Genomic DNA, 18,203 nt, shown 5'->3' on the forward strand with positions numbered 1-18,203 from the left:
TAGTTCAATAATTATTGAACAGCAAACACACCAAGGACTTAATAAGTACATGTTAGACTTCGCTATGGAGCACTTAAAAGACTGGAGCGCACCAGCTGTGACTTCAAAGTCTTTTGAGCAATGGGCAATTCACCCCTTTGTCAACTCCTTAGCCATTGAACAAGAGAAAGGAGCCGAGTCTGTGGCATTGCCCGCAGCTGCCTTGGTTTCTTCTGTACTACACAGTGATGGATGAAATCAAGCCCTGTGCATCCACCAGGTCATTACAACACATCATCCATTTATTTACGCAGTCTTCCACTCATTCACCAAATATTTATTAAATGTTACTACCAGGCACTAGGTCAGCATGAGAAACAACAACAACAAAGAAAAAAGAATGAGGCTTCATCTCTGCCCTCTAAAAACTATTTATAAGTGGCCATTAAAAACAGAATGTTAAAAACCTAAATTATCTTCTTTATAAAATAGTCATCCATTCGTACTAATGTATATTTAGTAAACTCTACTCTGTGTCACACCCTAAGGCCAGTTTGGTTGGAAAGACTGATGCTCAAGGAAAAGAAAATCTTTTGCAGCCATTCTGAGAGGGTGGTGAAAACATGCCAATCCTTAATCAGGTCAAATGGCTTTCCCCAAACAACATCTGAGCTAGAGCAGGTGCTCATGCAGAGAGGCAACTAGAGAAAGCATGCTCTAAGGAGAGGACACAGCATGGGCAAAGGCATTGAGGCTTGAAATAGCTTGGCACAGAGAGCTAGAGTCCATTCACAATGGCTGTAGTCCAGGATGCAAAAGTAGAGGAAAGCTAGACCACAAGACTATGTTTCTAAGGGCTGTATATCTTTTCTTCTAGAAACTGAGGAACACCTGGAGGATTTTAAAGGAGCCAATTGACATGATCGAATTTATACATGAAGAAGACCTCTTGTATAGAGAATCATTTGAAGGAAAACAAAGCTGATCTGAATTTCTGTTCCCAGGAAAATGTCCTTAGAATACATAAGCAAGCAACCACCATATCTTGTAGGGCTGTTCTGATGTGAAACCAGGAAGAAAGGAAAGTAGATTTTAACACCAGTTCTGCCATCCCACTTCTGTCTACATCCCTACAGAGGGTTTCAGGTGACTTTGGGATGCCCAAACTGGCCAAGCTATACTGAGATATAAAAAAAAAATTTGGTCTTATGTTTCCTTTAAACATAAGGAACATAACATGAGCTGGTGGCTCATTCCTATAATCCTAACTGGTCAGGAGGCTGAGATCTAAGGATTATGATTCAATGCCAGCCCAGGCAGAAAAGTCCATGACACTCTCATCTCCAACTAACCACCAAAAAGCTGGAAGGGAAGCTGTAGCTCAAGGGGTAAATCACTATCCTTGAGCATAAAAGCTCAGAACAGCACCCAGACCCTGAATTCAAGCCCCAGAATTGGCATGAGAGAGACAGAGACAGAGACAGAGAGAGAGAATACTAGGGTAATTTAACAGTAATTATTTTCAAATGTTGTTTACAAAGGCAGAAGAGTTAGATATCATCTTCTTCTCAGGGTATAGATATAGGTCAAGGGTGCTTTGCAAGCACAAGACTTGCAAAGTACCCCAAGGAAAAAAATAATAATTTTCCCCCTTTCTTTTTCCAAAGTGCCTGTGCTATGTTTCATAACTCATCAGAGTAAGGGGCATTCCAAGTGACAAAGTAGTGACCACAGGTGATTTATATGTAACTCCATGAAGTCCAAATGATGTGGCAGACCTTTCTTGTGAATTCTGATAGCTTTAATAAAACCTAAATGAAGGCAGTAGAATAACAATCCAATTCATTTATTATAACTAGGAACCAGATATGTATTTTCTAAGTCTGTTTATTGTATACATTTAAGGCATATAACATAATTTATATAAGGGTAAAATGACTCTGCTCTTGGATAGCACTGAGAAGCACTCAGGGGATGGAAATGTATATTCTTTGATAGGACGGTATTTGGCAATGACTATTCATATTCCTTTAGTCTGAAAACCCGCCTCAACCTGTTATTGGCTTCAAAGGATGAAGTGATTGTTACATTTATGTGCATACCTTAACACAGTAATAAGCTGATATGGATTTGTCCACGACAGTCTCAATGAACTTCAGCTGTATGTCACTGAGCTCCACTAAAATAGAGTTTGAATTCCATAGTGCACATTAGAATACTTTTAAAGGAGTTGGATAGGAAGCCTCATTCAGAGAGAATAAAGCAATACAGTTAGCTTGGAAAAAGCCCATAATCAAACTATGCTTCTTATGTATGTTCCAAGATTAACGACTCACTGATTCCAACATATTTGGATCTGAGGAGGTCTGATAACAGGCCTCTCTTACCCACTGAATTATGAACCAACTGAGAAAAAGAACACAAAAGAATCTGCTGATAGCTGAAATATCACATGCTGTATTGATTAAACCCACATTGAAGAACTTGCCATCTGCAGGTAAATAGACTTATCAACGCTGGACCTTTGAATGAATAACTGACTCAACCAGTTCCAGACATAACTCCATCCCCTCAGGCCTGTGTAGATGATGGAGAAGCTGAGGAGAATGTCTGCTTCCCAGGGAATTATCTCCAAGGTAGGTGGGAGAGGAGGGAGCTGGCCATACAGGCCCAATGTCTCTTTCCAAACTCTCCACATTAAATCTTCCCTCCTCCATGGGGAAGATTAAATGAGAAGATGGAAAGAAGACAGGAATTTTATCATGAGTAGAGTTTCTACCTTATAAGAAGGAAACATCAGAAGATAGAAGTGGTCATTTAGAAGGGATGTGAATTAGTAGACTATTAGTAATAACCAGGATTTTGTTTTGAGATACTTAGCATTTAATCCATGGCCTCATGCATGCTAGATATGCATTCTACCACTTGAGGCATGTTCCTACCCTTATGTTTTGAGATAGTGTCGTTCTAAATTTGTCTAGGCTTGCCTTGAACTAGAAGCACGCCTGCCTCTACCTCCTAAGTATGTAATGTCAAACCCAGCTAAATAGTAACTTATAATACAGAATGCATATTAAATAATGTTAAAACGTTATTAATTAGTTGAAAACATCTTTCAATTACCATTGAGAAAAGAAATCTCTAAGTTCATAATTTTTGCAAGTGGCCCTGGATAGCAGAGCAGCAAAACAGCTCACAAACAGAAAATCTGTATTTCAAGTAATATATAACCATTTTCTGAATCCAGTTTAAAAGTGTAACTTTTCTTTATAAGTACTTATGACAAAATTGCTACTTTAGGAGGCATTGGTTTTTATCACAGGGTGACTCAAAGAACCAAACTTCCTGTGTAAATCTACTAATCACCAGCTGTCATATTCTGTTATGACTTTTTCCATCACAATGATCATGGGTCAGAAATGAAACAACTATGTCTAATCAAAATATCCTCTGGATATTTCATTATTTCAAACAGTTGCTACTTTTCATCAGACTCTAACCTTAACATGTTTAAGAGACCTTTTAAGTATGCAGTCCTGGGATATTATTTCACATCTAGAATATTGACTGTCCAAATGGTACATAGAAGACATGAATATTACCTTCTTTCAAGAGCAGTCTCACAAAGTCCTTTTTTTTTTTTTTTTTCAGTCATGGGGCTTGAACTCTGGGCCTGGGTGCTATCCCTGAGCACCTCAGCTCAAGGCTAGCACTCTGCTATGTGAGCCACAGAGCCACTTACAGTTTTCTGGTGGTTTACTGGAGATAAGAATTCTTATGGACTTTCCTGGCCGGGCTGGCTTTGAACCGTAATCCTCAGATCTCAGCCTTCTGAGTAGCTAGGATTACAGGTGTGAGCCACCAGCACCTGGCACACAAAGTCCATTTTTTAAACAATTACTTTAATTAATTTTGTTAACACATATTACCTGTATATATAGTGTAATATTTTCGCACCTGCATATAGTATGCAGTAATCAAATTCAACTCTGCTTTACTCAACCCCCACCAACACATACTCTTCCCAAGCTCTAAAAAAAAATCACCATTCCAAATTTAGGTTGACTTAATTTTAGTTTCCACACACAGAGAGAAAATGTTTTCGTGGTTAGTTTACTTCACTTAACACAATGTTCTCCAGTTCTATCCATTTTGTTACAATAACAAAATTTCGTTCTTCATTATGGCTGAATAATACTCTATTGTGTCTCTATGCCACTGTGTGTGTGTGTGTGTGTGTGTGTGTGTGTGTGTGTGTGTGTGTGTGTGTGTGTGTGTGTGTGTGTGTGTGTGTGTGTGTGTGTGTGTGTGTGTGTGTGTGTGTGTGTGTGTGTGTGTGTGTGTGTGTGTGTGTGTGTGTGTGTGTGTGTGTGTGTGTGTGTGTGTGTGTACTGGGACTCAAACTCAGGACCTGGACATTGTCCTTTAGCTTTTTCACTCAAAGCTGGCATTCTACCACTTTAACCATCGCTCCACTTCCATCTTTTTTCTGGTTACTTGGAGATAATTTTCCTGGGTTGGCTTTGAATTGTGGTCCCCAGATCTCATCCTCCTGAATAGCTAGGATTGTGGGCATGAGCCAACAGCACCTGTCACATTTCTTTATTCCTCTTTTAATGGGCATCTACACTGATGCCACAGTTTAGCTATTAAGAGTCGTGTACCAGTATTATGAGCATGCAGGGATCTCTTTGATATTTTTTTTTTTGGGTCCGGTTGTGGGGCTTGAACTCTGGGTCTGGGCACTGTCCCTTAGCTCTTCAGCTCAAGGCTAGCACTCTACCACCTGAGCCATAGCGCCACTTCCGGCTTTTTTCTTTTTGCTTATGTGGTGCTTAGGAATTGAACCCAGGGCCTCATGCATGCAAGGCAAGCGCTCTACCACTGAGCCACCTTCCCAGCCCCCTCTTTGATATTTTTATTTCATTTACTTTGGATATATCTCTACCCATGATGGCTGTACTACTTTATATTCCCACCAACAATGTATAAGAATGCCTTTTCTCTGCAATTTCACCAATATTTGTTACTTTTCAATGATAAACATTCCAATTGGCATGAAATAGTGTCTCATTGTAGTTTGCTTCATAGATATACTATTGAGATATATAATGGGGCTATGAAGATATAGAGGATAGAGATATGACAGTATTTTTCCAACCTAAATTATTTACGGGTGGGGGGAGTTGTGGAGATGGGAGGGCAGTGATGGTAGGGGAAAAACAAAGGAGGAGGCAACAATGCTTGATAAGAAATATACTCATTACCTTGCTCATGTAACTGTAACCCCTGTATACAATATTTTCACAATAAAAAACTTACTAAAATTATTTACAGGATGTTATATGCTAATAATTATTTTACATTCTGATTTCTCTTTTTAGCCAACTCTGTGTTCACCATAAAACTGATTTTCTTCTCTGTGTATTTATTATCTGAGGAAATTCAGAGCTTTTTATTCCAACTGCACGATTAAGCCATGAGTCACCAACAGGAACAGTAAGCTAGTAAGGTAGCATGAGACGTGAAGTTCTGTTAACAAAAATACATGTATTTCCTGAAATCTACTCCTGGAAAAATATATTTCATTAGCCCTTCTGGGAGCAAATAGAAAGATAGTGTAACATACAGCAGTTTTCTAAGCAGAAATAGTCTTCTGTTGTTTGGAAGATATTATTTATTGGCTGACATGAGAGATTTAAGAGTACTTTGATGGAATCCTTCCATACCTTTCTCCTTGACCTACTGGTTAATTGCAAACTTCAAGAACTTCCTGAATAGCAAACTCCCCGGTTCTTAACACCCAGCTTTAAAACTTCAAAAGGGAGTTGGAGATATAGCTCAGTTGTATAGAGCATTTGCCTGGCATGTGTGAGGTCCTGGGTTTGATCCCCAACACTCAAGCAGGAGGAGAGAAGAAAGAACAATTCTAAAAGAGGTATCTTTTTAAATGTAGGTTTGATAAATTTACCTTCTTACTACGAATTAATTAAGTCAATTAAATAAGAACTCAGTTTGCTTCACAACTGCATTAGAATTAAGGCAGGACAGAGTTGTACTTGCCTTTTTATACCTTGTGCATATTTTATCCATTTTCCATTATTGTATATTTATTGAAAAACTACATGTACTTGGTCTTGAGGAGTTTACAATTTAATATGAAACACAGAGAAATGAACAGAACAACTATATAGTGCCATCTCACAGGTGTAATGGTTAAGAGCACACAGATGAAATCCAGACAGAAAAGGCCAAAGCAGGCTCTCATCTTTAGCTTAAGCTTTAGGTCTTCTCAATTGTATAGCCCCTTTCAAGATTGTGGCAATGTGTTCTCAAACATCTTTATATATCTTATGTTTATGTTCTTTTTGTTGTTGTTGTTTTATTCTCTTGAGAGCGGGTCTTACCATGAACCCAGGCTGGCCTTTAACTCAATCTCTCTGCCATGGCCTCCCAAGTGTTCAGATTATAGATAAATTACAGTTACATGAGTAAGGTAATGAGTATATTTGCTATTGAGCATTGTTACCTCCTCCTTTGTTTTTCCCCTACCATCCCTTCCCTCCCTACCCCCCCCAAATTCATTCCCCCCCAAGTTGTAAAGTTCATTTTCAACATAGTGTACTAAGGTGTAAAGTTCATTTTCAACATAGTGTACTAAGTTGTATTCTTTTGTTTTAAGGAGGACCAGGTTTGCAAACCATCAATCTAGAATGTAACTAGAAAGCAGTTGTAACGGCAGACAGTGGCACAACCATACAGGCACAGGTTAAAAGAGACATGGAGATTAAGCATGACCAGGTCACACATAGGGCAAGCAGGACAGAACTTAGTTCAGGCAGGGGGAAGGCCTTCTTCCTTGACAAAATGCAAGCAGCAGGCAAACTGCTTGGCAAAATGCAAGCAGCAACAAGGCAACTACCTTGGATCAAACCTACAAGGTTCCCAAGTACTAATGGGCAAGGACAGTACCCTGGATAGCTCCCTGTTGCCAACACTGATTCAAACAATTGTAAGGTATTGTCAGAAATATGGATTTATGCACATGTTCACAAACATACAAACCAAAGTTTGGCATATTCAGAGAAGAATTCAAATGGTGTAACTCCTTAAACAACTTACAGTATGATGAAATGAATACAGAAGAGAATGAAAACAGAGGAGAATGATGGAAGAGATGATATTCATCAGGAGGTAGCATACTTGAAACCTGACTTCTGGAATTAAAATCCCTTTATGCAAATACTTAATAAGGGCTGGGAATATGCTTAGTGGTAGAGTGCTTACTTAGCATGCATGAAGACCTGGCTTTGATTCCTGAGTACCACTTAAACAGAAAAAGCTGGGAGTGACACTGGCTCAGTAGCTCAGGGACAGTGCCCAGGCCCTGAGTTCAAGCCCCAGGACTGGGGGAAAAAATACACATATACTTAATAATAAATAAATAAATGATTTTTAAAAAGTTACTGCTACTGTTGCTGTTTTATTTGTCATATAAATAGATGAAATATACTTCTTTCTAATAAATATAGCTCTTATTTGATTTTAAACAAAGCTGGAATACACATGCCTATAGTCCCAAAGCCCCAAATACTCCGCAGAATTTATACAGTTAGGAAGATTGAGGTTCAAGAGTGGCTAGAGAAAAAATATGATACCCTATATGAAAAAAAAACTAAAAATGAAATTACTGGGAGCATGGCTTAAGTGGCACAGTGCTTAAGCATGAGGCCCTGAATTTAATCCCTAAAACTGTCTCACACACACACACACACACACACACACACACACAAAGGTGTTGATATGGAAGCTCAAAAACAGGCAATGGCTTTATAAGCAAAAGTGTTGTTTTAATGTACAGTTTCAAACACGTGTCTTATACAGCAAAGATGTTCATTGTTCATAATGAAAATTCAAACCCAACCTTTTATGCTGTTTTGTTTCTTCTAATAAATTTTAACTTAACCTGCAACTCAGCCAGTTTCACAAAACAAATTAGATGCTGAGAATCCTATAATTATTAGTATTAAGTGCTTACCAACCTGGTAGAATCTCTGAAGCAATAATTGCTAAATGGAATTTAACTTGAAGATAGTAAACTGGTTTCTTTCAGAATGCTGAATTCATATAGTGTGGTAATTTGCCTACATAACTATAGTATTAGAAGTTCTCAAAAAGACCTAGGAACCCAGAAAATACATTTATAACACTTATAAAAATGCAGAATAAAAAACAGATCCATAAGAAACGACATAGTACCTCAGTTATATTCTTCCTCTCATTGTCCTATTAAAGCAAAAGCCCACAGAGAGAATCCGGTCAGACCTGGATTTTACCCCAAGGAGAGCAAACATAAAGAATAAAAATCATCTTTTGCTGTTGAATGATTTCCTTTGTACAATCAATCAGAATCCGCATCTTCTGGTGTGAAATAAGGTTATCACAATGAGAGATGTATAAAACCACTTCACTCTGCCTAAAACACACACACACACACACACACACACACACACACACACGTGTGTCTAGAAATGACAATAGACACATTGGAGTGACAGCTGCTAAGGAAAGCTATGCATTATCTCTGTGGCCCAAGCTATTGGGGGAGAAAGGGAAAAACATGGATTTTCTATAAAAGATTAATTTAGGAAAACTAATGTTTTATATCATAACTGGTTTATAAATTATAACTGACATCCACTGGTTTACTAATTTGAACAACATCTTAGGTTTGTTTACTATTTAGCTCAAAAACTATAATTCAGTTTTATAATAATAACCTTTTGAACATCTTACTTCCACATCCTAATTACAAGGGAAGGGAAGGGAAAGGGAGAAAGGAAGGAAGGGGAAGGAAGGAAAGAAAGCAAGAAATCAAGAGAGAGAGAAAAATCAAGCAATTGGGCAAGCAAGCAAAAAAGATCCACTAGAAGCATGGAGCTCTTTCTAACAGGAAGAACAACCAGCAAATGTGTTATACCTCAGTTTTAACTGGCATTAGGTAGACAAAAACAAGGTATCAATCCATGGGATCAATAGATAGAAACATGAGTTCATTTTGGAGGCTCAGTGGATGTTGCCTCTGGGAAGGAGTGATCAAATAGGAATCTGAAAAATGGAAAGAACCATCTGGAAAGACGAAAACTCCAGGCAGAAGAAAACATATGCCAGGGCTCCCAGGAAGGAAAAACTAATGTGAAGAACTAAAGACATGAGCAATACAGTGCTATCCTCAGCAAAAGGGCCAGATAATTTGAGACTTTTGAGTTTTATGGAGGATTTTGGATCTTATCTTCAGAGCAATAAGAAAACTTAAAAGAGTTTTAAATACATCTGCTTCGTCAGTCACTTCTACTAGTATAGAAATTGGAGGGAGAACAGGAGCAGTCAGAATATGTGATGCATCACATAGGGTTTTGCCTAATGTGGTAGGAAAATAAAGAACTAGGCAATGGAAATACAGCTTATGAGTAAATATGTTCAAATTATGTCTGATGAAGGGACTTGTCCTGGAACATTTTGAGTACTTGAAAATTGCAGCAACCTAATTTATGAATTTAAAAATAATTCTAGGACTAAGCACTGTGGCTCATGACTGTAATCCTAGCTACTCAAGAGGCTGAAATCTGAGGATTGCAGTTAGAAGCCAGCCCAGGAAGGAAAGTCTGTGAGACTCTTATTTCCAATTAATCACCAGAAAGCCTGAAGTAGAGCTGAAGCTCAAATGCAACAGTGCAAGCCTTGAGCTGCAAAACCTCAAAGACAGTGCCAGGCCAAGAGTGTGTCCCAGGACCAGTATAAAAATACATACATACATACACACATGCATACATGCATACATACACGCATGCATACATACACACATGCATACATACACACATGCCTACATACACACATGCAAACATATACACATGCATACTTACATACATGCATACATACATAAGTAAATAAAGTAACTCTAGGACTAGAAGCATTACTGAAGTGATAGATTGCTTGCATAGCAAGCATGAGCCCTGAGTTCAAACTCCAGTATTATCAATTAACAAATAAATAAATCTAATAGGAAACTGCCCTTTTTAATCATTTGTATTCATTCAAGAGACCAAAACTAAAAAAGCCAGTGAGCATCCAAGTTGTTTATTCCATCTCATGTCATAAAAGGACTTTTTTGTGGTGGGTAGCCTCCGCTTTCTGCCTCCCAAATAGTAGTTACGAGTTGGTTGAGTCCTTTTCTGGCTTGGAACTCATTCCTATTAATCTGGAGTCAAGGAACACAACACTTGGGCTCTGTAACCTATTATTCTACACAGTTAAACACAGGTTAAAGTCAAAAGACAATATTTATTCTAAAAGAATCATCATTTTAGCCTAAAATGCACAGTGGGTTAGAGTAACTAGAAACAAGCTTCAAATAAAACATAATTAAATCATTTTAAAACTTCTAATCTATAATAGGTCAGCCTCCATTTTTACCTCATCTATAATAAACAAAAAGCACTTTACTTTCTTTTTTTTTTTTTTTTTGCCAGTCATGGGGCCTGAACTCGGTCTGGGCGCTGTCCCTCAGCTCTTCAGCTCAAGGCTAGCGCTCTACCACTGGAGCCACAGCGCCACTTCCAGCTTTTTCTGTTTATGTGGTGCTGAGGAATCGAACCCAGGATCTCATGCATGCAAGGCAAGCACCCTACCGCTGAGCCACCTTCCCAGCCGCAAAAGCACTTTACTTTCTATTTCAACACATTGATAGTATCATTTGAAACTATGATTTCAATTATGTGGTGAAATATTTATAGTTTGAAAACACTATCAATTATCACTGAGATGTTTTACCAACAGGAAAGTACTTCTAATGACCAGATTTCAAAGCTAACTTCATTTATTTGAACATCACTAAATCTATGAGCTCCAATCAGATCTGAGGATGACAATATGGTTACAGCCAAAAACTTCATTTAGCACATTTATAACACAAGATTGGAAAATGAATGTGTAAAATATCAGAATATGAAATAATTCAAGAAATAGTCTGTAAAAACAATTAGCACACTATTCACAAGTGTCTTACTTTTTTAAAACAACAGAGCCAGTGGGTCTTTAACAAAGCCCATGAATATTTAAGGAAATAGATTTCCTTTGATTGCCATAGTTAATAATTTATCATTATGATTAATTATAGATATACATATACAAATACACATACATACACATACACACAAGTCCAGGCAGACAGTAGAACCTCCATCTCCACACATTCTGTGTCCAAAGATTCAGCTAACAACAGATTCAAAATAATATTTGTACTAAATATGTACATTCTTCTTATCCTTAATCCCCATACAAACTACTACCACAACTAGTTATATACCCCTTACACTGTATTTTGTATTACAAATACTCCAGCCAGTTTAAAGTATACAGGAGGTTACAAAGGTTATATGCAAATATCACAAAATTTTATATCAGAAACTTGAAAATCTATAGATTCGGTTAGGGAGTCCAGAAACCAATCCCTTATGGATACAGAGGGATGATTGTGTACACACACACACAAACACACACACACACACACACACACACACAAACACACACACACACACACACACACACACACACACACACACACACAGGCACATATGCCTTGAATTGCCAATCCTGGGGCTTGAACTCAGGGCTTAGGCACTGTCCCTAAGGGGGGTTATTTGTTTGTTTTTTGTTTTGGGGGGAGGTTTTCTGGCCCAACGCTAGAGTTCTACCATTTGAACCACAGCTCTCCACTTCTGGCTTTTTGGAGAAATCATCAGCTTTTTAAGAAGTGTACAACAAAAAACAAACTTTGCAGAAAGTTACCTAAATATAATTAAATATTATTTTTCTTGGTTGTATTTTAACTTTTCATATAGATTCTTGTATCTATAATCAGAAACAGAATGAAGAACAACTCCAAAATCCCAAAAAAGTCCTTCATGTTTAGTCTTGTACATTAAGATTTCCCCTAACTTGTCTGTTTCACCTCTCTGTAGATTTTGTGTTTCAGAAAAGCATATAAAAGGATTCATATAGCATGTAATCCTTTGAATCTTCCTTCTTTTCCTCAGTACAATGCCCTTGAGAGTTACCCACAATTGCATAATTTTCCAGAGGAGTATTTTATTGTTGTATTTCCCTTAGTAGATCTTCTTTTGATGATTCCCTAAGTATTCTTTATGTCTCCTCATGCCACTGATAGGAACAATATTTGCATATAAAGTGACAAACATATAGAAAGTATTGGAGATATGTCTCCTCATGCCACTGATAGGAACAATATTTGCATATAAAGTGACAAACATATAGAAAGTATTGGAGATATGGTATATATAATTAGCACAGTGCCATAATGCAGTCATTTTAATATGATCTCTGTATCAGATAGTTTTGCTATCACATATATTTCCTGCTCAGCAATTTTGATGCTTTCCCCATTGCTTATAGATATAAGTCTAATCTCCTCCTTAACCAGAGTTCTCAGTCTTATCTCTACCAATTCTCTCAAGTATTCTACTTTCCAGCCAAACTGGACTAATCATTCATTCCTACTCTACTTAGCTTTGCAACATTATGCCTACTCATTTGCAAGGACCAGTTCAAAAGCCACCTCCTCCATGCAGTCTTTCCTAATGCCTCTTTCTTTCCCCAAGGCTGCTCTTCAAATGGGTTTAATCTCCTTCCCACACGTAGTAGCCTTGGGTTCCTATCATGTGGCACTATGTTTACCTTAGCTTGGTATAAAGGATCGTATGTATCTGTCTATCTCTTCCTTGTTCTATCCTCTGTGTTCCTTTCCCATCCCCTATGGCACTGTGTGCTCCTTGGTATGAAAAGGTACAGCTGTTTCACCTTTGGAAAGCACAGAGCACTGAGCATAGCACAGTCTATGATTATTATAACATTAAAGGATTTTGTTGCAAATACATGTCTGCTCCTGGAAAATGAGAGAGAAAAGGACACTGGCTGAAAAAGAAAAAAAGTCATTAATGGCTAGAGTCCCTTAGAAAATATTTTACAGTATATTCCTGGTACAAAACCACATGATAACAATTTCTGGACAGAAATTTCTTAAATAGTCAAAAGTTTTCTTTCAACTATTGATGCCTGTCCTCTATTAAGTAGGAACCCTGTATATTTAAGGCTCCTAGTTTCCACATACGCCACACATGCCATCTTGATGATACAGTACAGTTTTCCTTGCTGGAGTGACTCACAGAAGCTTGTCCCTCTGAAGAATAGAAAAATGGGTTATAGTTTAGCTTCTAAACCACCACCCAGCAGTTGGTTGCCTATAAAAGGGTAAATCCTTTTCTCATGGCTCTGTGTGTGATTATTCTGCCTCTCCACCTGATTCATAAACACCATACAGATGGTAACTGCTACCTCCTCCATTTCTCTTTTATACTGGTATTCACTGAAACTCTTTTTATCACAATGTCTTCCTATCTTATGAATCACCTGCACATCCATACCACACAGAATGGATAAACTAAATTTCAAAGCTACCCTAACTCTTAAGACATCTCAGGACTTGAAAGTACAATCCCAACCATTTCTCTAAAGTGACATCCAGCCCAGCCCTACAAGGGTTAAGATATCCTATAGACTCTCCCTCTTTAACTTATTTCCAACTTGACAGTTTCAAAAGAAAGCCACAATCCTTCTATAAGATCAACAATAGCTAGGAAGATAAGAACACCAAGTTCTAGCCAGGTGCCGGTGGCTCATGCCAGGTATTTCTAGCTACTCAGGAGGCTGAGATCTGAGGATCATGGTTCAAAACCAATCCGGGTAGGAAACTCCGTGAGACTTTTATCTCCAATAAACTACTAGAAAACCAGAAGTGGTGCTGTGGTTCAAGCTGTAGAGAGCTCACCTTGAACTGAAGAGCACTGGGACAGCCCCCAAACCCAGAGTTCAAGCCCCACAACCGACCAAAAAGAAAAAAGAAAAAAAAAAAAAGAAAGAAAGAACACCAAGTTCTATTTCAGTCCCATAACTAACCAGGCATGTCATCTTCTAGAATTCTCTAGACTGTCCTGTGCTTTTCTGGTTTTCTTGTCTAAAAAAAAAAGTCATGTTGTATTAGATGTATTAGACATGCATGTTTTGTTCCAGTTCCAATATTTTGGGATTCTAAACTTTGGGCACTATTCTATCATTACCAGGTAGATAGATGTTCCTATTTGGCCTTGCTCTTCATCTTCATCTGGTTTCCTACCGAGACAAACCTAAGTCCAAAGTACACGCTCTTCGCTGTCCATTACCTTCTCTAGCCTTTGTTGAAATAGAACTGCAGTACTGTATTCTGCTGGCCTCACAAGCAATCTTTAGAGTAAGTAATAGGATGGAAAGAAAAGTTCTATTTATTTTTATCTTGTTTTTAGTGATTTTTCAAGTGAGAAAAATTGATGACAGGGTAAAAACCTCATCAATATTACAGACACATAGCTCTCAGTAGCTGCAGATTCAGTGTTCACAGACCTTCAGTATCTCAGCTGTTAGTAGATAATAAAAATTATTAGACCTTGAATTTATACTCAGCTCCCCCTCTGACATATGTGGGGCTCTAAATGAATAACTATTCTTTTGTACTCAAGTCTATCTTTGGGGGTGATGATTGAGATGATTTGGGGGTGATTCATTGACTCTAAAAGGAAGCCGTTAGGTAGCTGCTTAGCTGGCTGCCATATTCACTCCCAATTGGGAGTGGTAAGACTTTCCAGCACTCTTGAGGCTTATTACTGGGTCAAGTGGCCATTGACAAAAGGGCTTTTACCACTATACCTCACAAGCTCTTAAGACCAAACACCCAGGGTTGTATATACCCAGTCCTACTTTTATATGTATCAGAGAGGCTTGGCTTTTGCCAAATCACTTATTCTCCCTGGTCTTAGCACCTTTGAATAAATCTATAAAGTCAGACACAAGTATGTGTGTATATATATCTATAGATATATAATTTCAGTTTTGAGAATTATCATTCTCCATTTCAAAACCCTGTCTTCAGTAGTTATATAATGCATTTTCAAACCTCTATAATCTCTTAAAACATATAAAAGAAAGAGTTCTGATGACATATAAGCCATCATTATCTCAAAGGATATATAAGGAACATCTGTAAAGGTAATAATATTAATATACAACAACTGCTCAATTACTGCCATGATTTAAACAAATATGTCCCTCAAAAATATATATGATGGAACCTAACTCCCAATGTAATAGTACATGTTGAGTGAGTATCCCAACTCCAAAAATCTAAAATGCTTCAAAATCTTAACTTTAACGAGTCCTAACATATCACAAGCAGAAAGTTCCATATCTGTCCTCCATGGCCAACCACCATCCAAACACAGGTAGACCCAAAATATCACATCCAATTACCTTTAGGCTATCTATACAAGGTGTACATGAAATTTTTTTACATAATTAAATTTAAATTTAAATTTTAGGCTAGGAACGCAGCTCAGTGGTAGAGCGCTTGCCTTGCATGCATGAGGCCCTGGGTTCGATTCCTCAGCACCACATAAGCAGAAAAAAGCCAGAAGTGGCGCTGTGGGTCAAGTGGTAGAGCGCTAGCCTTGAGCTGAAGACTTGAGGGACAATGCCCAGGCCCGGAGTTCAGGCCCCATGATCAACAAAAAATAAATTAATTAATTAATTAAATAAATAAACTACCCAGCCAATATACAATGCTACAGCAGCCTGAATTGACGGCATCAATTTCTACCCCCTTTAAATGAATTAATTCACTTAATTTTGTCAATGGATTGACGAGTTTTATTATGATCTCCATTTTATGGGCCCAGAAAACTTCAGTAATTCGCTGAAGATCACATAGCTAGCAATTAGATTGGTTTCAGGACCCATACTCTTGTTCATTTATTATTATTAGAATACATTCATTGACCAAGAGAATTTCACTGTAACATTTCCATGCATGCTTATAGTGTATTTTGATCAAACTCACCTTTCTATTACTCACTTCCTACCCCCACATACTTTTTTATTTTGTCAGTCGTGGGGCCTGAACTCTGAGCCTGGGCACTATCCCTCAGCTCTTCAGCTCAAGGCAAGCTCTCTACTGCTCCAGCCACAGCGCCACTTCCGGTTTTCTAGTGGTTCATTGGAGATAAGAGTCTCATGGACTTTCCCGCCCGGCTGGCTTTGAACCTCGATCCTCAGATCTCAGCCTGAGTAGCTAGGATTACAGGCGTGAGCCACCTGTGCCCGGCCCCCACATACTTCTTAAAGTAAGTTTGTCCATGCAAACTATTTTGGTCAAATTCATCCTCATTCACCCTTTTCTTACACTTTTTCCCACGAAATCCCAACTGACCAGTTAAGGGAGAGCAGAGAACAGGGGCAGGCTGATTTAACACATACAAACACAGGAACACAAGCTATCCCATTATATTTGAATCTCAGAAAAATGCTGAATAATATTAAATATAAGCGTCTCACATATTTATACTAAAAAAAATTGTTATTTGAAATTCAAATGTATTTGTATTGCCTATATTTACACTAGTTCTGGGGAGGGGCCTGTGGAGGAAGAATCACAAGATAAGCCAGGAAGCAGAGAAGGCAACTGAAGTTCAACAGAGGACACAAACTATATTCAAACCTCAAAAGGAAATGCAGGCACTATGATTTTTCAATCCTTCATTAATATTCTTTCAAATATGGGCCTGGTTCATAAGGAAAACTTAAGTGGAGGCTTGAGGAGACACTACAAAAGACTAAACGGTGAGAATTGGGTCATTTATTTTTTATATTCAGGATTGACATTTTCTCATAAATACTTTAATAAGAAAAAATTCAGCAATGTTTTCCAAGTACTTAAAGAGCACTCTTAGGTGAGTAAGAATGACTGCAGGGGCAAGAAGAAAATCACATACAATTATAAGGGTCCAAGAGAATTCCGACACCTGCTGTGGTCACAGCCCCTCTGAACCAGGAAGAAGGTTAAGATTCTGCTCACAGAATGTATCTGAATACTTACTCCAAACACATGTAGGTTTCAGGACCACTTTAGTAAAATGTAAGCATTTTTTAACATCATCTCTGTTAGAGAGAACATTTTGGTAGTTTCTCTTTTTAACATTGAGTGACGTCTGTTTTTAAATTTGTCTACATTCCCATAAGGCCTGACGTCACAGGAGTGAGTCAGCAGAAAACCACCATCTTTCCCACATTTCCTATTTACAGACAGTCATCCTAGATGCAGTTGTCCATTATACAACTACGAAAGGTTTCCTCTCCCCTTGCAGGACAAAGCATTTTATGGGAAGAAGAGAACTTTGGCAGAGTCCTGCTGTTGAAAATACGTAACTAAGCACATTACAGGAATAAGCATTTTCACCCAGAGATCTGGTGATTTGATTCAGATTTGCCAAGTGAGAAGAGTCTTACCTTGCAGGCGGAAGTGTTCAAGAGTCTCATCTTGAAGGTGCAGGTGTTCCAAGTCCTGGTGGGTAGCTTTTAATCTTGTGCAGTCATTTAACCTTTCTGTTTTCACAGACCTAAAATGAAAACAATAGTAACTACCACACAGAATGGGATGAATGGATGAACAGTGTCTGGCCTAAACAAACACATAATGGATGTTATGACTATTATTATTACCGGTTATTTGAGTCCAAACAATATCCCCTTTCAATATGCCCTCTGTAGAAAAACGTAGTTCTGCTCTTGGGTCATGTCCTTTTAGACAATTTAAAACTGCATCTCACACAAGGTTGGCAAGTGTGGCTACTATAAAATGAGATTCATATATGTAAATAAGTCTATAATTATACCTCAATATTCTTAAGAAATGAATTTTCAGCAAGATACTGGTGGCTCAGGCCTGTAATAGTAGCTTCTCAGGAGGCTGAGATGTGAGGATTGCAGTTCAAAACCAGCCCAGGCAGAAAGTCCATGAGACATTTATCTCCAATTAAGCACAAAAAAACAGGAAGTGGCACTGTGGCTCAAGTGCTAGAGTTCTAGCCTTGAGCTGAAGAGCTCAGGGACGGCGCCCAGGCCCAGAGTTCAAGCCCTCCGAGCAGACCCAAAAAAGGAAAAAAGAAATGAATTCTCATGTAATTCTAAAAAAAAAAAAAAAAAGTGTCTTTCTTTTAGAAACCTGATGAAGATATTTAAATATTTAAAATCTTGTAAAATAATTACTGGAAGAAATAGTATTCTTA

General features: G+C 38.1%; 1 long non-coding RNA gene across 3 annotated transcripts in view; it reads right to left on the bottom strand.

The window, feature by feature from the left end:
- LOC138823296 (uncharacterized) overlaps positions 1-18,203 on the bottom strand; it is a 245,193-nt gene that overhangs the window by 205,348 nt on the left and 21,642 nt on the right. For all 3 annotated transcript variants that reach the window (XR_011370781.1, XR_011370780.1, XR_011370779.1), the window contains exon 2: positions 17,425-17,534. This is a non-coding gene — a long non-coding RNA (uncharacterized lncRNA). The remainder of the gene's footprint in view (positions 1-17,424; positions 17,535-18,203) is intronic.

This window comes from Dipodomys merriami, unplaced genomic scaffold (assembly GCF_024711535.1).
Source record: "Dipodomys merriami isolate MVZ:Mamm:240054 unplaced genomic scaffold, mDipMer1.0.p SCAF_12, whole genome shotgun sequence".
NCBI lineage: Eukaryota > Metazoa > Chordata > Mammalia > Rodentia > Heteromyidae > Dipodomys > Dipodomys merriami.